The 23,908-nt window shown below is 47.4% G+C and overlaps 1 long non-coding RNA gene across 1 annotated transcript; it reads right to left on the reverse strand.

The window, feature by feature from the left end:
- Positions 1-8,033: 8,033 nt before the first annotated feature.
- LOC146342580 (uncharacterized) lies at positions 8,034-10,372 on the reverse strand. The gene is made up of 3 exons (XR_014784145.1): positions 9,683-10,372; positions 8,661-8,859; positions 8,034-8,175 (listed from the first exon to the last, which is right to left on the reverse strand). It is a non-coding gene; the product is annotated as an uncharacterized LOC146342580 (long non-coding RNA).
- Positions 10,373-23,908: the final 13,536 nt, after the last annotated feature.

The following is a 23,908-nucleotide window of genomic DNA, read 5'->3' on the forward strand; positions in this document are numbered from 1 at the left end:
AGTTTGGGCAGAGGCCTGCTTTTGGGCCTTGCACTAGTCACCTTCTGAGAATGCCGCACAATCACAGGGAAAGTCTCCAGCCTCATCTCTAAGGATTTCTTTGTAAAGTGGACCTGGAGTTTTGCTTGGGATCCTGGAGTTGTTTTGGAGTCCAAGACCTCAGCTGTGACAGGCAGCCTTGTGATGGTTCTCTGCATCTTTCTTGCACTTCTTGCATGAGTTGGGTCTCTGGTCCTCTGTTGTCGGGCTGCTGAAGGAGACTTCCCCTGCCTTGACTGAAAGGAAGCCTTCATGTGCCTGAGGGTCTCTTGCACCTTCCCAGGTAGACGCCAGTGCTTGAACTGAACCATTTTCTTCAGGTGCAGCTCCAGCTTCTTCCTGGTTCCCACAACCAAGAAGGAGAGGGCCTTAGGCCTTGTCACCACTGCAGCTTCACACAGGCAGTGCCTCTTGGGAGCTGAATATGGAGCAGAGGGAATGAAGCTTCTGAGGGACCTGAGGAGTGCTGAGGGCAGCCCCATGAGATGCTGCACTCTCTTTGCCACCAAGTGCAACTCCAAGTTCACCATCACAGCCTCTTCCACAAAGGGGAGATCCATGGGTGTAAATTCTATTTGCTGGCCCCAGCTGATTCCAGCTGGCAATGAGTGGTCCCATGCCCTGGACATGGCTTCTCTCTGTGCTCTACGTGCCTTTCTCTTATGAACTCTGCCATGGCTGGCCTCTCGTAATGACCGCTGGAAAAAGAACCTCTCACTCTGAGTGTCACTCACCTGAGACTCTGGAAAGGCCTCCCTGTCATCCTGGGAGGAGAATCGATAGCCCTTCTGCTGTTTATGGGCAATTGAATGGAGCTTCATAGAACTGTGGGCTCTCAAGCACCTAAGAGAGAACTCAGACCGGCCAGACGAGGATTCTGTCCAGCTAATCAGAGATGTCTCATATGTGGTGGAAGAAGACATAAAGACACCTTCCTGGATATCATCTTGGTTACCAGAAAAGTCACTATGTCCATTTGGGGCATCAGGACCATGCTTTGGATCATGGAAGATGTCCTCTTTTTCCTCCGTGGGGAAGCTGGGAACATATGGTGCCACGCTTGATGGGGTTGGTCTCTCTGGGTTAAGGGAGATAAGGCCAGAGGTGGGAGCAGGCTCACTGGCACTCCGTGGGAAGGCATCGTGGCCTCCTTCTTTAGGCAGAATGGGGCATGGCAGGATGGGGCATGGCAGGCATGACATAGGGGAGAGTGGGAACCTTGGGCCAGCAGGATGATGGCTCTGTGTTCCCTTGGAGTGAATCAGTTCTGTGGCTTCCTGAGCTGCCTGTGCACACACCTTGCAGCCCTCATTGTCACACAGCAGTTGACGAATGGAGCCCATACAAGTACTCCGGGGGGCACCATCTTCTGGCCTGGAAAACAGCTGCAACTTGAAACCTGCAATGGAAAAGGAAACATCCAATTAATTGCTGATTACTGATGAATTACTGATGAATTAATCTATGATTAAGATTACTCCATTAATTAATGATTAATATATGATTATTTAATCAATCAATTAATGATGAATTAATCTATGATGAATTAATTGATGTCTAATTAATGGACAATTCAATATTAATCTATGATTACTAGATCAATAGGGATTGGACTGGATGGTTTTATAGGCCCCTTCGAACCCTACTATTCTATGAATTAATTAATGATTGCTAATTTATTTATTCTTGTAAGCTGCTCTGGAATAGGGGTGGACGAAAGTCCCTTACCTTTTGCCGAAGCTTTTTCGCGGTGGGGGGGAGTGCTTCGCTGCTCCCCCCGCGAAGTTCAGGCCGGGGGGGGAGGCTTCCCGCCTCGCCCGGCCGCGAACTCGAAAGTAAAAAAAAAAAAAAAAAACACGTCCCCTGATAGGCTACGTGACGATTCACGTAGCCTATCACGGCTAGATCTGGAAAGTCAGCCGTGATAGGCTACGTGAATCGTCACGTAGCCTATCACGGGTGACTTAAAAAAAAAAAAAAAAAAGCGCGTACGCGAATGGCGGCCCCCATAGGGAGCCGCCATTCACGTTCCTTATTTAGTTGCTGTAGTCTACGTCAATGTTTACGTAGACTACGGCGAAAATAAGGGCAACGCAAATAGCGTTGCCCTTATTTTCGCCGTAGTCTATGTAAACATTGACGTAGACTACAGCGACCAAATAAGGAAGGGGAATGGCGGCTCCCTATGGGGGCCGCCATTATCCGTACACACTTTTTTTTTTTTTTTAAAGTCACCCGTGATAGGCTACGTGACGATTCACGTAGCCTATCACGGCTGACTTTGCAAATCTTGCCGTGATAGGCTACGTGAATCGTCACGTAGCCTATCAGGGGACGTGTTTTTTTTTTTCTTTCATTGCAATGGCGGGGGCGGCAGCCGGTCGAAAGACCGGCTGCCACTCCCGCCCCGCTCGAACACCGGACGAACCGCTGGCCGGACCCGCTGCCGGGAGGGACATTCAGGGAAGGTAAGTCCCGTCCCGGGGGGGGCGGGGGGCGGGGGGGTGGGGGATTTCTCCCCGAAACTTGTTCGGGCGGCCGAGGATTTCTCCCCGAAACTTGTTCGGGGGGCCGAACACGTTGGCGCTCGGCCCCCCGAAGTTTCGGGGAGAAATTCTCCGCCATCCCTACTCTGGAAGCCTTTTAACTCAAGAGCAGGATAAAATGCTTTGAATGAATGAATGAATGAATGAATGAATACATAAATATCATGTCACATTAGGCTCCTTTCTAATCACATCACAAGTGAAATCTATAAGTACATTTCTGTGCTAGTTGTTCAAACTGCTTTTCAGTTCAGAAACTGGGTCTCCCAACATGGATTACCCCCCGCCAGTGTAATTGTAAATGAAAAATAAAAGACAAAGGATTAAAAAAACCCCTACAATAAATATCACCAAAATGCAACACAAGAGCCATTAATCCATCCATCGGCTAAAAATAATCCAGCCAGCAGTCATACAATCTCTGTGCTTACCCCCAGGGTAATCTTTGGTACTGCCCAGCAAGGCTGGGGATTTGAGGCAGAAATGCCAGCAACGACCAGATGGAAAGTACTCACATGGTTTAAGTGTTCGCGATGTGTCTAGGGCTGGGTAAAAAACACATTGGGTCCACATTTTTATGCAAGATGACCCAATTCACACCTCCCAGAACCAAATGCGGAACTGAACATAATTTGCAGTTGGAAATCCATGCATTTCCGAGCTGGTGGTGCATTCTGAAAAGAAACAGTGTTTGACAGCATACATACATTTTCTCTGAAAATACTTTCACTCAAAATCCACAGTTTTAAAAGGATTTAAAGGTGTTCTTTTGAGCTGAGAACTGCATGGGAACATTCAGGAAGCAGGAAAACGACATTCAGATCTGCACACTGGTCCAGGGTGAGACTAATACCAGGTGAACTGTTTGTCGAGTTCATCTAGTCCATATTCTGATTGGCAGCAACTTTTCGGGCTGGAGATGTCATGAACTGAAGCTGGGACCTTCTACATGCAAGCAGGTGCCCTGCCACAGAGCTTAGACACTGAGGTTCAGAAGTAGATTGTTACCTGCTCTCTCTTCTGTGGTCTTCTGCTGTCTAGGTCTGCTTCTCTGATGAACCCACCATGAAGAAGAAAAATAAGAATAAGATGAAAGAAAGATGTCTGGTTGCACAGAAAATAATGGAATGGCATGACTCTGCACATACCCCTCAAAGCAGCCATATCCCAAATAACTCTAGGCCATCTTCTTACCTCAGACTTTCATACCCCCCATCTAAGTTTTACTATCATCAGAACCAAATTATGAGGCCTTCATGTTTTCTTGCTAGAGTCATATGTCAAACACTCTGCATCCCCTTGTCCAGGTGCTTAAACCACCAATATATATAAAATTCACATTGTACTGTTCCTTTTGCTCAGAGCTATACATTCACTGCACAACCATGAGTTTGTCCACATGCCCCAGAACCTGCTATTTAGGTGGCACTCTGACAAGCTGATTTTTTTTTTAAACAAGGTCAGGTTTTTCGTTCTCATGAGTAACTTGAGAAAAGTTTGAGAACACAGCAAAGTTGGACAATTTCTCAGTGTCCTTTCTTTAGTTTCTCATTTCTTTGGAAAACTGGCCCAGATTATTAAAAAACAAAACAAAAACAGAATACAAGAAGCAGGATGAATGTTCTGAAACTAAGCAAAAATATGCAAACATTATGGGTTGGATTCAGATTTAGTCATATCTAGAGCAGACCCACTGAAATATATGGGAATTAGGCTAGTCTCAACTGACTTCCTAATCAGTGCATTTTATTCTTCTCCACCTTCCCAACAGAATATAATAGTGCTGTGCTTACGGCATTCTGTTAGCTACCACATTCATACATTTTCTCATTCAAAAAAATGAGCAACATATTTTCTCCTTTGAATGCCAGCCATCAGATATGCAGTTGAGATTTTTTTAATCTCACCACTAGATACCCTCCATTTTTGTAGCTGTGTCTAATGGTAGTGGACTAGCCAAGTCCACTTCTGTGCTCTGTAGCCAAAAGGGTCATTGTGTATAGGATCACACAAACTACTTCCAAACCACTGAGATGCCCTTTAGCAGGGACAGGCAACCCTGGAGGAAGACTCAGCAAAGTCCAAAAGTCATGTGAATTTGCCTCAGTATTGTGAAATGTCACATTAGAACCTTAACAGCTATGGTTGTTTGCCTAGGTTCAGTCGGCCAGTCAAAGAGACTAATACAGAACTTACCCATCCTATGATGGACGGAAACTTTGATAACATTTTAGAGAAGGTAGAGGGACATCTGCAGTTTCTGCAGAGCCAGTCACGAGCCTCAATCCATGCAGGGAATCTTTGCAGGAGTTTCCACATGAGATAGAGAACCAGGGTCAGCATGAAGTCTCTGACCAGGAGAAAACGGGACTCCCAAAGGGCAAGGAAGTGACTATACAAAGTCATCCCTATAATTGTAACAGAAGTTCACGAGCACACTGCAAACAAGGCCCGATGCTTCTGACCAATGGCCAGCTGCCGATATGAGTAGTGCCCTAAGAGTGTTCTGGAACGCATCATAAAAGAAAAGAACTACATGTCCATACAGCCTCTGTGCAACTGGAAGCCAAAAAGAACCCTCAGGACTCGGGGTTTCCCCTCAGCCAGAGACATTGTTTCTTGTCATTGTTGTAACAAGGTTTAAAAACAAAACAAAACCCCTCATCCAATAAGGCAAGGTGACAAACTTACTCCAAGTGTACTTTACATTGCTGGATTTACACAGAAGAAGACCCACAACATAATCTTCCCATGATATTGCTGAATTCTGTCACCTGCATCATGTGCCCAAATTTCAGCCACTTATCACTTACCATTTTCTTTCTGGAAACAAAAAACACACCTGGGGCATAAAATAGTTCCCAAATCTATTGATTTTGCCAGTGGAGTGTCTTTATATCCCAAAAGCAATCAATGTATCGGGGTGTGAAAAGATCCCATGGCTTTTCTCAAAGAAAACTGGCCTAGGGAAGCAGACTTAAGTACTCTGGGTATCAGTGGGTTAGCACATGCCTTGGGATCTCATTTACCTCATCAGAGACAGATTTCTTATGGGGTTAGAAAAACACCCCACATGGCCAAAAATGTAAGTTTTTAGTAATAATAAAGTTTTGTCTTGTTTTACCATGACAGTTTATGATACTTGTCTAATATTTCTAATATTTTGAGTTTAAAACAGACTTCTTATGACACCAAAAACACATTTGAAACTGTAGGCCATTTGTACCACCACTAAATACATTGGGAAATGGCTTGGAATACTACAACAGCCCCAAAACACACGTGTGTGTGTGTGTGTGTGTGTGTGTGGGTTTGTTGGATGAGGTTAATTAAATAGCCACATGTTTCCATTAGAGACGCTTGTTTGTATTTTTATTTTCCACTTGTAACATAACGCCAACTAACATTATGTATGTTCAAAAATTTGATGCTTTTCTTGCATTCTTAGAAATGTCACAATACAAGTTCTAGAAGCTCTTGTCAGGTAAGAGAGAGACATGTTCCTAGGAGGAGAGTTGTGATGATATTAAAAACAGGAGTCCAAGAAATGGTTAGATTCATGCTCAGCAACAAATACTGGGACACATCCTGAACACACACACACACACACACACACACTTGCTTCAAAAGAAGAATACTAGAATCATAGAATAGTAGGGTTGGAAGGGGCCTGTAAGACCATCGAGTCCAACCAAAGAGGAAAGCAGATGCTAACCAGGACACCCTAATGAGTCACATTCTGGGGAACTCTCACTTCAGTTCAAATTTACATTCATATTGGACATCATGCATAACATATTTACACATTTAAACACACACACACACACACAGAATGAAATGGTGAACAGGGAGGGTAATCAGGTGAAGAGACATGAAACGTGAACCAACCGAGGTCCCTCCAAAATTCTTGCACAACTGACTCCTTTCAAAACGAAAATAGTAGATCAGCTTTCCTCAACCTGGTTGCCTTCAGATCAGCCCCAGCAAGCATGGACAGTGGTCAGGGTTGCTGAGAGTAGTGATGTACTGTCTGGGAGGGAGGTCCATGGAGCTGCTCAGCCACGTGCACTGCAGGTCGTGGAGTGGCTCTCTGGCTCCCTATAAGACACGATATGCTAATGGCAGCTGCCATTAGCCTATTGGAGGAAAAAAATTCAGCTGTAAATAGCATATTGTATGCCATTTGTGACCGTAAAGCCCTGACATTACCTAAATTTCAGCCATTTACAGCTGTATTTAGGTCAAAGTCAGCGCGTTACAGACACAAATGGTGTACAATATGCCATTTACAGCTGTATTTTCTCTGTGATATGCTAACCTATCATGGGAAAAAATATTGACACAAATGGCGTATTGCATGCCATTTGCAGCTGTAAAGCCCTGACGACTTAAATACAGCTGTGAACAGCTGCAATTTAGGTCAAAGACAGTGCTTTATGGCTTTATGGCCACAAATGAAATTTCATACAATGAAAGGAGACAGGTCAGGTTTTTTCAGGTCACAATTCCAAGCATAAAGCATGCTCTGGAATCATGAGATCAGGATCCCGTGATGCTCTGATGAGGAGGACAAGTGTCCTTGTTTATTTAACTACATCCGCAAACTTTTTCTTATGACTATCAATCAATTCTTTCTGTCTGATTCAGTGACTTTTAACTTAGACTACAATGATTTTAACATAGTCCTGTTCTTTGAGTTTGCTTAGAAGCTTCAGCTATTGAAGAATGCGGTGGCCAGCTTCCTCATAGGGTGTGGGTGAATGACCAGGAAAAGGTAATAACAACATTGAAGATGCTACAGGACTCAAACTCAATGCCCTGGGAGTCAAGCACTAATGGACAGTACCACTAGGCAGCTGATCAAAATAGGGAACAGTAGGCCATTCAGACCAACAGGTGGAAACTTCTGGAAATCAGAAAGAACCAATTACCTCCTGCTTCCAACTAGATACATGTCAGGGCCTACTGTGGCTCTTCAGTTTCAGGAACTGGTCTCATGTGTCTTAGATGCCTCCCCTTTCCACTTGCTTCTATGTGGTTGCATGTCCTCATATTGTGGAATAATCAGGAGAGTCAGTTAGGAAAGAGGAGTTAAGAGTAAGGTGAATCAGAAAAGGAGGATATAGCAAGACAGACTTCTTCATTTTTTAATACCGCTTGGATTTTGTGTGAGTTGTTATAACATTTTATAGGGATTACTGCTTAGTATCCATCTTGTGTGCTTATTGTTTAAATTCTCAAGAATTATTGACAGTTCTTTGACAACAGCCTTCTCTACTAGTCTGGAGAAGAATTATTACTGGGACATCTCTTGTGGACTTGACATTTTATTTGTTTGTTTAATTGATCTCTCGATCTCGATCTCTCTTCCCCACAAAGAGCCCAGGGCAACCTGTCCCAGTCCTGCATTGTTGGGACTACCATAACTGAAATAATACAAACACTGATGAATGAGACATAATGAGTTTTACTAACATAACATTAATAACAATATGATGAATGGTTTCCCCTCTGCATTGCAGTTGGCTCGGTTCCTTTCAGCTTCTGATTAGCGTTTCTCTTGCAGCTTCCATCTCCAAAGCACAAAGTCCTGTAAGAGAGTGTCTCTAAATTCAAACTATTATCTCCAAAGAGACAATAGCACTGAGCACCCAGCAAGCTATTTGTGCAGGTCTGTGTTGCATAAACACCTTCCATAGGGACTACTGACATAGTCCTCCAGGATCATTATATGTTGCATGCAGATTTATGCTGGATCAACTGCACTGGTGGAAGTCAAATTCCCTGCCCCCTCCTCCCCACGGCATCCCCTTCCAGTCCCCTGAAGAGTCAGGAGACCATGCTGAATGAGTTGAGCTGTGGTACGAGTGCGGGGGGATTCCCCCCAAATCAGGGGCATGTTTCCATGCTATCAGCTTCACTTTGTTTGCAACTTTGTTGCGATGTTTGCCCAATCGCATCTTCTCCTTTTCCTGTTTCCACAGCTCTTAAAGACCCGGCTTATCATCGCTGTAGCCTGGGGCTCTGTGCTGTTTCCACTGAGCTCTAAATTAGGGATGTACGAAAGTCACTTACCTTTCGCAGATTATGTTGATGGTGGGGGGGGAGGCGTTCCGTCCCTCCCCCCAGAATCCTCGATGGGGGGGAGGTGATCCGTTCCTCCCCCCCGGAATCCTCCGCCGCTGGCTGTGGTCTGCGGCAGCTCCGCGGAGCAGCCGGCCAGGCCCAGCCAGGCCAGAGCTGTCCGCATCTGGATTTCCGGCTATGGAGGGCTCTGGGGAAAAAAACAAAAACACATACGCAAATGGCGGCGGCTACGGCCGCCGCCATTTGCGTTCCTTATTTTGGGCCATCTTAATCTATGTAAGTCTTTACATAGACTAAGATGGTGAAAATAAGGGGAACACAAATAGCGTAGTGGACGCTATTTGTATTCCCCTTATTTTCGCCATCTTAGTCTACGTAAATATTTGCGAGCGGAGATGGGTCAAAGAAGACGCAGACAATAAGCTTGGGTTGAAAACTGGGCCACATGTATTGAAATATTTGCAAAGGGGTAACTAGGACGGGCATCTAACTGTGTCAGCGGCTAGCTGAAACTTCTTGGGCGAAAACACACCCAGCCTGAGGGGTGGCGGTGATCTCGCCATCCCTCCGGACTGCCCCTTCTGGGGGAGGTAGACCTTCCGGTGTCACCCCCAACCCGGTGCCGCACAACACCTGGGTGAGTGAGTAGGATTGGTCTCCCAGGCAACCCTTATCCCCCTGCCAAGCCGCACAACCCGTTTGGGGGGCCTCAGGCATCACCTGTCACCATAAGGTGCCTCTGCGTGCACACCATCCCTACTCCCTTTCCTGTTTTGCCCGTCCTAGCCGCCACAGGAGTCACAAGCCTATTGCTTGTGAAACTCCCCCCACCTGCGCAGAAGAACTTCCCGCAGGCCCCTTTGCAGATCGGCCAAAAATAAGTCATTGCCTATGTCTGACAGGTGGACGCCATCCTGCCTGTAAAGCTCCCTCCTAGTCCAATGGATTCCTTGGTGGTTGATACAACCATCACCATGCTCTGACAACCCACGTGCCAGTTCTCTGTTCACCTTGCGCCGGGCCCGTTCCATGGCCGCATTGCTCTGTGCCGTCCACATGATTCTCGGGAGCATTGAGGACCATAATATGGTCACCCCCAGCCAGCGATGTCGGATCGTCCGCAGATCAGCCAATGCCTGCTCAATCAAGCCCTTTCCAGGCTTGTAGCCCAGGTCGTTGCCTCCTAGGTGCAGCACCAGGATCTGTGGAGGGAAACTGACCAAACCTCATTGAAAGAGTGTGGGAAGAAGACCGTCCCATCGCATACCCCGTCGGCCGAGCCATTGTATCGCCAGCTGTTGGGGAAACTGCAGCCGGGATCCGAAGGCCGACGTAGAAGCTCTGCGGGCAGCCCAAAAAACCATACTGTGCCCACAAATGAGCACCTGTACCAGCGTCGGTCGAATCCCATCTAAATAAAACATTAGGGAAGGCGAAGAGAATCATCATGGAGCATCAGGCAACTTGCGAATGTAAGAGCGGAAGGCCCTGGAGCGCCATCTCCCTACCGCCTTCACTTGCTTGGAAGAAAAACCTATGGCAGCTGCAGTAGAGGCCGCCCCAATACAGAATGAGTGAGTCCCGAAACGATAATGCCCCAGACCCAGTGTGGTCAAGTCTAACTTAGTGACTGCCCAAAATTGGAACTTTGTCAGTGGTGAACCGTCAGCATGGTAAAATAGGGGACCCTCCCTCGCCCCACGATGCTCAATGAAAGCCTGCAAGGCCCTGACAGGGCATAACTCGTCAGCCTGGGCCTGGTTAAGGGTCACCAATGCTCCCTTGCCTGACTGATCGGTTTTTGAATGCCAAATATGGAGGTGAATCAGGTTAGAATGGATCAGGATATCGGAATACCTCAAGGCCCTCCCGGCGGTGTCAGATTTGGATGCCCAGACCAGTTCTGAAATCCTAAGGGCCCCGAAAAAGGCTGTTAAGGCCGCAGCGTGAAAGAGGGAGGCTTCGTATGGAGAAGAGCAAACGGAGGGCCACAATGCCCGAAGCCCTATAAGAATAACTGGCGACAAAGGATGTCTGGAGTCTGGCGGGGCGGGAGACATCCGTGCCCAGCCTTGCACGGTCTTCCTGATTTGGAAATCTGAGGTGGAGTCCTCTACCCCTCGCACTTTGGCCCAAAAGGCCAAAGAGGCGAGCTTCCCCGAAATGGTCCTAGCTGACAGTCCCTTGTTATGCAGATGTACACAGAATTGTAAGAAGTGGTCCACAGGTAAGGGCCACACATCCTGCAACTGAAGTCCACACCTGAAGGTGCTAAACTCCCTACCTGCTCTCTCGTAGGCAGCTCTAGTGCTGTGGGCTATAGAATTCAGGATAGCGTGTTCAACTTGAGAGCGCCAATCTCCCACAGTTCATCTGGCATGGGGTCTGGCAGCGGACGTGCCCACGGAGCCAACGCATGGAACCTGTTGATCTGGTTTCGTGACAAAGCATCGGCTACAGGGTTCCCCAGACCCGGCGAGCGCGGAACCATATGTTGTGGCGTAGGCATTGGAGGGTAAATGCTCTAACTAACTCCATAACCCTTTGGTTTTTGGAGGATAAAGTATTAATGACATGCACTACAGCCAAATTGTCACACCAAAAAAGGGCGACAGAGCTGGCCATCAATTCTGCCCAAATATGTACAGCCACATAAATGGGGAAGAATTCAAGGAAGGTGAGGTCCCAACAGATACTGCCGGCAGCCCAGCTCTCTGGCCACTGGCCCCGGCACCACCGGTCTCGCCAAATTAGCCCAAAACCAAAGGTGCCAGCCGTGTCCAAATGGATCTGCATGTCAGCTTGTAGAAGTAACTCACGCCTCCAAAAGGAGATGCCGTTAAAGTCTTTCAGAAATTTAAGCCATACCCGCAGGTCCATGCGCATAGCGGAGGTGACTCTGGTGATATGATGCGGGAGTCGAAGACCCCACGTTGCCCAGCAGAACCGTCACAGAAATGCGTGGCCAGGGGCCACCACCCTACAAGCGAAGTTCAAATGGCCAACTACCTCTTGGAGAGCTCTAAGGGAGACTTTACGGAGGTGCAAGATGGATTGGATCTTATTCCTAAGTACCAACAATTTATCGTGAGGGAGACGAGAACACTGTGCGAGGGTATCGAGCTCGATCCCTAAGAACGTCAAAGTAACAGCTGGGCCCTCTGTCTTCTCGTGTGCCAAAGGGACACCTAAATCTGAGGAAAGGGATATGAATGCCTTAATCAGGTCAGAGCATTGACTGCCATCCCCGGGTCCAGCAAACAGGAAGTCATCCAAATAGTGGACCACATCGCTGCAGCCCATCTTATCCTGTATGGCCCATTCCACAAAGGTACTGAACATTTCAAACATGGCGCAAGAGATGGAGCATCCCATAGGGAGGGTGCGGTCGATGCAAAATTTGTCCTGGAAGGACAATCCCAGCAAATCAAAATCCAGAGGATTGATAGGCAAAATGCGAAAAGCTGATTTGATATCACACTTGCCCATCAATGCCCCGCGGCCCAGGGCTCTTATCATGGCTAGCGCAGTGTCAAAGGATGTGTAACGCACGGAACATAGGGAATCTGGGATTTCATCGTTAACTGACTGGCCTTTGGGGAAAGAGAGGTCATGAATTAACCTGAACTCACCAGGCGATTTCTTGGGGATAATTCCCAAAGGGGAAATCCGCAGGTTGGGTAGCAGGGGCGAGGAAAAGGGGCCGATGACCCAACCTGACTGAACTTCTTTGTTAATTTTGTCTTGCACTAAGCACCGCATGCTAAGAACAGACCGGTGGTTACCGGTCAAATACGGCTTGCGCAGACCCATAAAGGGGATCCTGAAACCCAGTGTGAAGCCGCGTTCCAAGTAGATCGCTGCCCGATGATTTGGGTAACGCCTTAGAAGTTGAAGGAGTGGAAGAATCTTAACTGGGCTGGGGCCCTTTGGGAGGGGGAGGATGCCCACCGCCCTGTTTTCTGCCACCACGGCCATCCCTTGGGGAACATCTCCAACCACTGGCTCTTGGGCAGGAGGAGCAGGAGTGTTGACCTCCACAAAGACAGCACTCATGCCGGAAGCGGCATGGGTTTCGGGAGCAGGAACCTCTGGAGCTGAACTCCCAGCACAGCCAGTGGTGTTGAACCCCTGGACCCGCATTAGGCCTAACGGCTATAGCGGGTGACAGCTTGGCCAGGATGTGGCCACTGTCGGACCTGTCGCCGAAGCCTGGCCTAGAAGCGGTCATGAATTGGAGCCAGAGGTCCTGGTCCTTCAGATCCCAGTGCATGGAGGGGTCGATGGCGGCCCTCCTTCGAAAGGCTTCATCATAGGCCAGCCATGCACTCCCTTCATATTCGGTGTAAGCCCTGTATATTATGTCAAGGTATTTGGTGAGAACCCAAGCCTTCTCAGGGAATCTCTGTTGTACGATGCCAGCGTAAATTAAAAAACCTGGCAACCAGTTCGCCCAGGTGCGAGGCACCTTGCGGGCTTTGCTCCGCTCAGGATCTCGGTCACAGGTCCTATCTTTATCGCTGGGTTCAGGCTCGCGAAAGAGCAGGGCAAAGACATCGGTAAATTCACCCCGCAGAATCTTTTCTCTGGTGGCAGTGGTTAAGTGAAAACCAATAGGGGAGGAAGTAGCACCAGTGGGCATAGAACCTTGACTCAGGTTGGCGCATGGGTCAACCGAGGACAACTGTGGGGCTAGGAGAGGAGGAGATAGGGAAGCCAGGGGGTCCTGAAAAGAACCAGCGGGCCCCTGCCAAACAGTGGCGGAGGTGACGTTAAGCGGATGAGGCTGGAGCAGTGGCAGAGCCGACGTGGTGGCGTCTCCTGCTAAGGGGAATGAAGCGCCAGGCCCCACTGAATTAGGTGGGCTGGTCACCGGAGCAGTTGAACTGAGAGTTGAGGCCGAGGCAATGGGCTGGGGAGTACTACCTGGGGAGGCTGAAGTAACTGAAGGAAGTGAGAGAGGGGGGACTGGGCCACCCTGAAGGGTAAAACATGGCAACCAACCCCATGGGGTGATTTGCCCCATGCCTGGCCATGCGAATTGAGGTGCCAAAGCAGTCTCACCTGTATCAGTCATGGGCGTGCTCTGATCCCTAGCTGGAAAAACTGCCGTTGCTGCCTGTGAGCCCAGGGAAGATGAGGCCACAGAAGGGAGGAACTCCACTGAAGGCGGTGCGCCTTCTGGAAGAGCCGAGGAAGAGGAGGTGGATGCCTCAATAGCGTCCAGACGAGCTGAAATAGAAAGGAGCAACGAGTGTTGGTTCTGCTGCCGCGTACGCTTAGGCTGGACTGCTGAGGGTTTTTTGGGCCTGGCTGGGGGAGGGAGAGGGATCCCCGAGGAACACTCAGCGGCTTCCAAACGAGAAAGAATTGATGACAGTACCGGGTCTGAGTCGTCATCAGACTCAGAATCAGGCCTTGGCAGTGGTCTTTTGGGAGGGGGGGGAGGGGCCCTCCCTTTCCCTTTCCCTTTCCCTTTCTTACCACCTTGGCCCTTCTTGGGAGGCATGATGCCAAAGGTGAGTTAAGGTAAGCTTAAAAGGTGAGTTAAGCTTAGCCGCTATCAGAGACTTTAAGTAAGCAAGTGGGCACCCCGGGTAACAGGCAACTACCTGACAATCTTCACAATCAGTGGATACGATTTCCAGACCGAAAGATTAAAGCTCAAGAGGCTCAGCAAGGTGTTTTTTTTTTTAACAGTGGGGAAGGAGACGCGCCTGAGCGCGGGCTCCCACAGCTGAGGGCGCCCTGGCTCAGGAGACGCCAAACAGGCAGCCGCGGCTGCTTCACAGTTTATTTATTTATTTATTTATTTTTATTATTTTTATTTTTTGTGGGGGGGGGGAGATGCTGATAGGAGAAGAACTAAGGCACTGGGGGGAAAACACACAGCCTCTGGCCCTGCAGCCAGACTCCCCTCCCCACCAGGCCGTCTCAACTGTCGAGCTGGGGGGGAAAGGCAGGCACACAGCCAGCGAGACAGCCGGAGCTGGAAAATATGGGCGCCGCGCACAACGCGCACCGCCGCCGCACCCCACCGGCACCAAAGCCCCTGAGGCACCAGCGAGGCAAGTGGAAGGCCACGGCCGGCGGAGGCCGGCCGAGTGAGCCCGGCGGTCTAAAGAAAGGCCGGCTGGCAGAGAGGCTGAGAGCCAGCAGACAAAACAGGCGGGCGACCGAGAGGGCGGGCGCGTGATCGAGCGGGCGGGTGGGTGAGCGAGTGAGCGGGCGAGAGATGGGGGGTGAACAAAAGGGCGAGGGAACAGGCAGGAGGGTGGGCGCGCGCCACCCCACCCGGACCCCCAGGAAGGAGTAAGGTGCCTCACCCGGGTGCTCACACCAGGAGCCGCGGCCAGCGCTCAAGACTAATGGCTGGCCGCGGAGAGGAGTAGTCTCGCGCTCGCACGCCGCCGCCGTGCCGCCGGGCAAACCGGGGCCACGGCGGGCGCTCAAGAAAAAGAGCCGGGAAGAAGGGAGGGAAGAAGGGGGGGCGCGGATACGATATCACCAGTAACGTTGGGTCTCCCGACGGCCAGCAGGCGCCATCCCAGAGGGAGCGGCGCCAGAGTGCACGAGACCCGCCGCAAGTGTCGGCAACTTGATAGCCGCGTGTGAGGAGAAGCTTTGGCGCGCAAAAGCACGCTTAATCCAAGTGACTGGGAAGACGACGATGAAGCCGGTCTCCAGCAGGCAAGAATCCCTCGTCGAATCCAGGCGAGTCTTTAGCTCTCAATAGCTGCATCGCGCCGTAGAGCTGAGATGGGGGGGGGGGTCGAGTTTAAGACAACTCGGCCTGCTCCTCCCCGACTGGTGGTGCGACTGGGGTGCACCAATCAGAGGCCCATACGTCTTATCACCCCACCCGCCCGCAATGGCCCCCCCCTTTCAGCCAGACAAGCTGGTGCCGGGTAGGGCATTTATGTAGATTAAGATGGCCCAAAATAAGGAACGCAAATGGCAGCGGCCATAGCCGTTGCCATTTGTGTATGCCTTTTTTTTCTTTTTACCCAGACGTTTTAGGCTATGTAAAAACTTACATAGCCTATCACGTCTCTGTAAAAAAAACAACTGCAAATGGCGGCGGCGGCAGCCGGTCAGAAGACCAGCCGCCGCAGCCGCCACCACCGAAGCCGCCGCCGGAGCTGCCGCCGCCTGGAAGATCCGCCCCAGGTAAGTCTCGTCCCGGGGGGGATCCGTGGGGGGGCAGGGGGACAGGCCATTCCGCCACAGATTTCAGGGGGCTGAATGCACTGGCATTGGGCCTCACCGAGAATTCCGTGGCAGAATTCTCTGCCATCCCTAGCTCTAATCGAATTATTTTCTTGATGGCTAGTTGGCGTCTGAGTGGAGTCTGGGTTGGGTCTGATTACCTCATCAGTATTCCCGCCTCCTTAGCTGTGTTTCCAGGACAATGGAAGGAGAAGCTAATGGAGGTGTACCGGATTTTTAAAAAGGAATCAGCTTTGCTATGAAGACAGCCCCCCACCCTTTCTCCTTTCCTCTGAAAGTCCAGATGTACCTGCATTTCAGGAGCAAGCCTCACTGAGCACAACGGCAGTTACTTCCAAGTAGACACACACATCTTTGTGCTGGGAAAGGGGAGGGACACAAAGAGGGAAACTAGCCCCCATTTTAACACACAGGATCTCTATATGGAAGCTGTGAATGAGTTATGTCCTAAGGCAATGGACCAAAGCGAGATCACATTTAAGAAATTGGGCTTAAAAGTGTGCCATTTGAATTGAGGGGGATCTCTGTAATTCTGAAGTGGACATTCAGAGGGCAAGCCTTATTCAGCACAATGGGAGTTACTTCTGAGGAGGCACTAATAGGTTTGTTCTTTGTTGTGGGAAACAGTCCAAAACCAGTCCCCATTTTAATGCACAGGATCTCTACATGGATCTGTGAAGGAGATACGTCCTAAGTAGGGATGTCAAAGAATTCCTCCATGGACTGAAATGGGATTGAATTCCCTTCAGTCTGTGCCACAAAATCCTCTGCGAAGCGGCACCACGAGGTCCTGAGGAGCCAGCAGTCATGCAGCTTTTTTGCTGTCATTTGCAAAGAGTCTTGAAATTTTCATAAATAAATATGCAGCATAATTCGTAAATCAAAAGGACAGTAATATTACGATAATAAATACACAAGTTTTTTTTTAAAAAAAAATGAATTGTGCTTACCGCCTTGTGGGTGTTCTTTTTAAATTGAAATCCTCCTTCTCCGTTGGGGAGTTTACTTTCAGCCAAAAGACCTCCTCTTCCTTGTAGGGGCTTCCGAAAAGAAGTCTTAGGTGTGTGCCTGAGAGATAAACTGTTTGTTCAAAGCAACTCTGTTTTAAAGAAAGAAAAAACCTTTTTAAATGACCATGCACAATGTATTATTCTCCTGCTAAGCTTTACTTTTCCACATCCAGCATTGTTGTTGACATTGTGAGGCTAAAATGGAGAGAACCAACTCTGTACACGTCTATTCAGAAGTAAGTCTTATTGAGTTCAATGGGACTTACTCCTACACATGACAGCACCCCACTTGCCCCCAGCTCAGCTTTGTATTTCCACATCCAGCTCATTATCAAACCTCCTGTTAGTTATCTCAGAAGACCCTTGGGTGAATGGTTTTTTTTTTTTCTTCAGGGAAACAGCTGGATTGGGGGAGAAGCCCCACACACACACACACACAAGTATAATGGAAGAATATAGTTTTTCATATTCCATGGTATGTTTATTCCTCATTTTGTCCATTCCCTGAGCATGTGCAGAGTGTGCTTTTTATTCAAAGAAAGAGAAGCTTGCTAATCTTTCCCCTCATGCTGCATTTGTACAAGTGTAAGACGCTGAACTGCAGACTGGAAGGTTGGCAGGTCAGCAGTTAGAGACCCGAGTGCTGCGCGACGGAGTGAGCTCCCGTCTTCAGTCCCAGCTTCTGCCAACCAAGCAGTTCGAAAGCAAGAAATTGCAAGTAGATAAATAGGTACTGCCTCGGCGGGAAAGGTAACAGCGTTCCGTGCACCTCGGTGTTCAGTCATGCCAGCCACATGACCACGGAAGCGTCTTCAGACAGCGCCGGCTCTTCGGCTTAGAAACGGGGATGAGCACCGCACCCTAGAGTCGGACATGACTGGTTGGGGACACCTTTACCTTTTTTTTTTTAACTGCTTCAGAAAGAACTTTCCATTATACTGTCTCTTTTTCATGAGTTTCATAACAGCAGTGTGGTGTAGTGGTTAGACAACCAGTGTAGGCTAGTGGTTACAGTGTTGGACTGGGATGTGGGAGATGGGGGATCTAGTCCCCACTTGGCTATGAAAGCTCACTGGATGACTTTGGGCCGGTCTCAACCACACACATTGTGTGTGTGTTCTTTCAGAAGTAGTTACACTTGTACAAATGCAGCATGAGGGGAAAGATTAGCAAGCTTCTCTTTGTTTGAATATCTATGCCCTGATATGTTATCCAGCTCCTCCCATATGTGGCTGACCAGGCCCTGAGATCATCTTCAGGAGTCCTTCTCCATGAGCCCCTAACAAAGGAAGTGAGGTGGGTGGCTGCCAGGAAGAGGGGCTTTTTTGTTCTGTGGAATGAGCTCCCTAGAGAGAGTCACCTGGCACCTGCGTTCTACTCCTTCTGGCACCACGTGAAGATGTCTTTATTCTCCCAGTACTTTACCATTTTAGCTCCCTAGTCTTTTAGCTCTGGTGTTTAAAATCTGTATTTTAAATCTCTGCACTGTTGCCAGGCTTTATTCTGGTTGTTTTGTTATGTTCTGGTTTTAAGTTTCCATATTTTATATTATTTTAGGCTGCACTTTGTGGTTTTAATGTTTATGAACTGCCCAGAGAGCTTTGGCTATTGAGGAGTATATAAATAATTAAATAAATAATTAAATAAATAAAATAAGATGCACCAAACGTTGCAACTCTGCTTTCTCAAGTTGTGCATGTCAGGTGATCACAGGGAGCACATCAGCAGGTGGAATCGTCTTTGGTGGAGAGTCTAACAACCAGAGCATCAAGCTTTCCACATGCCTCCCCCCACCCTCACTGCCGTAGAACCTGATAAGTCCTGCTCCCTTGAGCACAGTGTTAGAAGTGCTACTTGGTGGAGAGAGACGAATAACAAAACCATGAAAACCATGGAGCTTGAAGGAGGGCAGCAGTCTTTACCTGCCCAGGTGAGAGTTGGTGAAGATACTGAGACAGGAGACCCAGAGAGGAGCTTGAAGCAAAGAAGCCTGCTACAAACCACTGTGTGTCTGTCATTAGTAGAGAATCCCATGTGCTGGCATTTTAGTGCTAGCATTTTAGTGCTAGCTAGGAACATTTAGCAAGTACCACAACACCCCCATTGTCAAAGCCAACAACCGGACATTTCCTACATTCTTCTTATCTTGCTCCTGCTTTCCTTCCTTTGTATATTGCTCTTCATTGGCCAACCTGAGAAGGTGACATGTCTTCTTCGACAAACTACCTTTGGCATCATCTTCTCCATGACTGTTTCTTGCATGTTGGCCAAAACCATCACTGTGGTTCTGGCTTTCATGGCCACCAAGTCAAGACCTAGGATGAGGAAATGGGTGGGAGAAAAACTGGCCACTTCCATTGTTCTTTTTTGCTTCCTTATTCAAGCCAGTATTTGTATTGTTTGGCTGGCAACCTCTCCCCCATTCCCAGATTTCGACATGCACTCAATGACTGACAACATTTTACTGGAACGCAATGAAGGGTCAGTTAAAATGTTTTACTGCATCCTTGGCTTTATGGGGTTCCTTGCTCTTATGAGTTTCACCATGGCTTTCTTATCAAGGAAGTTGCCAGATAGTTTCCAGAAACCAAGTCTATCGCTTTTAGCATGTTGCTGTTTTGCAGTGTTTGGTTGTCCTTTGTTCCAATGTACCCGAGCACCAAAGGAAAATACATGGTGGATGTGGAGATATTCTCCATCTGGATTACTGGCTTGTGTCTTTTTCCCCAAATGCTACATCATAATCTTGAGGCCTGATCTGAACAAAAAGGAGCATCTAATGAAGAGGAAAAAAAATGAATCAAATTTTGGCTTGGAAGGCACTGCATGTTCGGACCCAACAACAACAACAAAACCCTGTAACAACTTGGTAATTGTTATTGGTTGGTCCTAGCTTTCATAAATGGTTTGATCAATCTTTCTGAAATCTATAGGGGCCGCAAAGAATTGTTGGTTTTACATTCACTGAAAATTGAAGGAAGTGAAACATTGAAGGAGAGGTGGCAGCTTAAAGATGAAAAGGAAAAAAAGGAAAAACAAAAAACAAAACTCCTCCATATGTCAACAATAGCTTTGAGAATTGCAATGACAACAATTTTCCCATAATGTCTGAATAACATGAGTTTCTTGGCTGAAACCATTTATTGTTTCCTATTCCTACTCTTCTTGTACAAGAGTTGGTTGAGTTCTTTTTTTTTAATTTCCGTCTAAACAAACAAACAAACAAAACATGACTTTTAACTTATAATGAGTGATAAGGACATGAATCAGAAGCCCATGAAGAGTCAGAAGCCTCACTCACACTTCTCAGATGTTGATTTAGAATGTTGAGTTATGAAGGGGGGAATGCAAGATATGTAGCCTTTGCTTACTTCTCATCCATCACTTTGCTTTCCCTTCATCCCATACTCTCTGGAACTTTTGGGGGAATCAGAATGGTTGTTGCCATAAAAACAAATGTCTGCCTCATTTGCCAGGTTGGGAAGGCTGCTGTATTAAAGGAAAAGTAAGTGACTGTTAAGTTGTTCATTATTTTTCCACAACACCCCAGTCACCATGGCATATCATATTCATTGCTTTTTGGTGCTTGGTTGAAAATGGTATAGCCTTAATTGTGTGTGTGCATGTTTTGTAGATAGTTTTTGTTTGTTTATTGAATACAGACACACATTGTTTCCTTCTTTACTCCCCAGAGCCCCCAGGAAGATCGAAGGATGGGTGAGGGAGAATTCGCAGGTTGTATTCCTCACCGATAACTGGGATGCCGTTCTAAATTCTCCCCAAAGTCTAAAAATATTTTGTTCTTTGAAGTAACCCACTCTGTTTGTTCCGTAACTTCACTTTTAACCTGTAACTCTAATTGTTGGGTTAAATCTCCTATGATTATCAAAATAACCATGATTACGTACACTGCTGCTCAAACCCCGGTTAAATTCCTAAAGGACTACGCAAGTGTGGGTGCCTGGAGAGAAAGTTGTAAGCTAGCATAATGGTGACATGGAATAATGTCATCAATCATCACAGACCATGTCTGTAAAGGAATCAACCTGAGCTTATAATTCCCTGACTTTGAGGAGCTTCCTCAAACATGAGATAGCCTTATTATCCGAAACATGAAAGCTGTGTTATATCTGCATTTCTTTAATTATCATTCATTTATTAAATTTATATACTGCCCATCAGCCACGGCTGTCTGGGCAGTTCGCAACTATACATGTCCGTCCACTATTGGATCACTTCCTGCATCCACTGAAGTGGACTTTGGTCTATGGAAGTGCAACCCAAAATAAATGTGTCAGTCTTTAAATTCCAACAAATCTCTGTCTTGTTTGTTCCATTCAGAGCAGACAATATTGGATTCGAAGGAGAAATAGTCTGAGCGGGTATAATGGAGCTTCTGTTGCCTGAGATACCTTGCAAGCCTTATTATGCCAAATACCTTCTTCATGATCTATTTGATTGCTAATCAGGAGAAAACATCACATTTTAGCATTATTTTTCAGGTCTATAGAGTTCCCAAACATGGAGACTTCAGAAAAACTTGTGGCAAACTTGACTATTCCATGGATGACTAGACTAGGTCACCCAGTGATTGGGCCTTTGGTCAGGAAGGGAACCCCCTTGGGCCCCAAATTACTAACACACTTCGAGTCATGGTACTGGAGAAGTTGGGAATCAGGAGGAACACCCTCAACACTGGAAGTCATAGATGGGGCATAGGGAGTGATATGGAGGTGTCCCTGGTCCGAGTGTCTCCTCCGCGCTTCCTTTGACCTCTTGCCCCTCTGCCATTCTGCTCCTGGGAACAACACTGGGAAGTTCAGAGGTGCAGAATACTGGTGTTTCACAAGTCCAACACAGAGCCAAGCCCTGCTCAGCTCCATGTCTCAGGGATGCCTAAGCAGATGGGCTGTGGGCTGTGGTGAGGGCAACAGCCCCTGTATGATACAGGCAAATGGAAACACATGCAATGCCTTTCCACTCAATCCCCTCTCTCAGTGTGTACACACATGTTACTGCTTGCTTTTACACAGGCAATACTGGCTTGCACATGTGGGGGGGGGGCAGGCTTCTAAGTCACTAAGGTACTGAGGATTTTATATAGCAGTTACCAAGGTAGGGATAAGAGGCAGCAGGCATGAAGAGGGGAGGCAAGCTTGTTGAAATGGAAAAGTTTGTGCGAAGAGGGGGCAAGGGCTACCCCAGAGGGTGTAGACAGTGGGAGTACAATGGTGCGAACATCTGATAACACCAGTCTAATCTCATTAGGTTCATGTCTATTTTTATGCAGCTCAAGGATATGATAAGATAAGAAACAAAGGAAGGAGCAGCAAAGTTTTCCTTTCTTAGGAAAATATCTTAGGCATTGGGGTTTGAGTTAAGTAAGTAGACCTGCTCATGCACATTTCTATGACTTATATTTATTCTTGTACTTATTTCAAGATCTCATTTTTTTCTGGACCAATGTATTTCGATAGTTAAAAAACACAAACAATATCAACTGACTTTACTTTAGAGGAGTTGAAGAGAAGATGATGGTGAATGTCTGAACTTGACAAGAGAAATTGGGGTAAGTGGGTACTCCATGATAACTGAAACTTCCATTTGTCATTTTGAAGAAATCCAGTTATGAAAAACTGTCTCAGTTTTCACCCTGAGTAACCTTTAGTCATTTACATTGTCAAATGTAATATTTGACAATCACATACTGCAGATTATTGACTCTTCTGTGTACATTTTATTTCTATTTTTCTTATCATGGAAGTGATTATTACAAACCTTGATTTCTCTGGTTTCCCCACTGAAATAAACCAGACAATACATCTGCAGAGACTTGATCAACATGTTTACATTTGTAATTTTGCAGAGAACCTGTAACTCAGACTAGATGATTATCTACTTTTAATTTTCCAGTTAACCGTGATTATTTCCACACCTTTCCCAACTCCCTAGAGAGTCAAATGGTCATTAGCAGTATGGCAAATCAAGACAGAAAGATAATTTAAATATCTCCTGGGACCTTTAATGCTGCCCTGCCCTAGCTTTGAATCTGCCATCTGAATAGTCATTCCAATCAGGCTGTGCAGTTCAGGGGGGCACGGAAATACAGTGTAGGAATTTGTGACTTTTTTTTTTTTTTTGCAAGAAGGTTTCCATATATATTAGAATCATAGAATAATAGAACAGTAGGGTTGGAAGGGGCCTACAAGGCCATCGAGTCCAACCCCCTGCTCAATGCAGGAATCCAAGTCAGAGCATCCCTGACAGATGGCTGTCCAGCTTCATCTTGAATGCCTCCAGGGTGGGAGAGCCCACCACCTCCCTAGGTCATTGGTTCCATTGTCGTATTGCTCTAACAGTCAGGACGTTTTTCCTGATGTTCAGCCGGAATCTGGCTCCCTGTCACTTGAGCACATTATTCCATGTTCTGCCCTGTGGGATGATCAAGACGAGATCCTGGCCTTCCTCTCTGTGACAGCCTCTCAAGTACTTGAACAGTGCTATCATATCTCCCATCAGTCTATTAATATTCAACAAAAAAGGAATATTATGCTGCCTCTATTGTGTCCGCAGACTGCTGTCCCAGGTGGTCCAAAGCCTGGTCGGTCCAGTTGCTCTGGAACCGCTGGAGCATCCTAAGGCCTCCTGTGAGGCCTTGGCAAGGCAATTACAGATAAAATTGATCAGATCAGGAGTGTTATAGAATCATAGAATAGTAGGGTTGGAAGGGGCCTACAAGGCCATCGAGTCCAACCCCCTGCTCAGTGCAGGAATCCAAGTCGGAGCATCCCTGACAGATGGCTGTCCAGCCTCATCTTGAATGCCTCCAGTGTGGGAGAGCCCACCACCTCCCCAGGTAATTGGTTCCATTGTCGTATTGCTCTAACAGGCAGGAAGTTTTTCCTGAAGTTCAGCCGGAATCTGGCTTCCTGCAACATCATTGTACTTCTTGGGGTGCTATTGTTAATGGTGCTTCCAAAGAATGTTTGAAAGATT

The sequence above is a fragment of the Heloderma suspectum genome, chromosome 6 (assembly GCF_057233095.1).
Source record: "Heloderma suspectum isolate Gila_16-S chromosome 6, 16-S_ref, whole genome shotgun sequence".
In the NCBI taxonomy this organism is placed as follows: Eukaryota; Metazoa; Chordata; class Lepidosauria; order Squamata; family Helodermatidae; genus Heloderma; species Heloderma suspectum.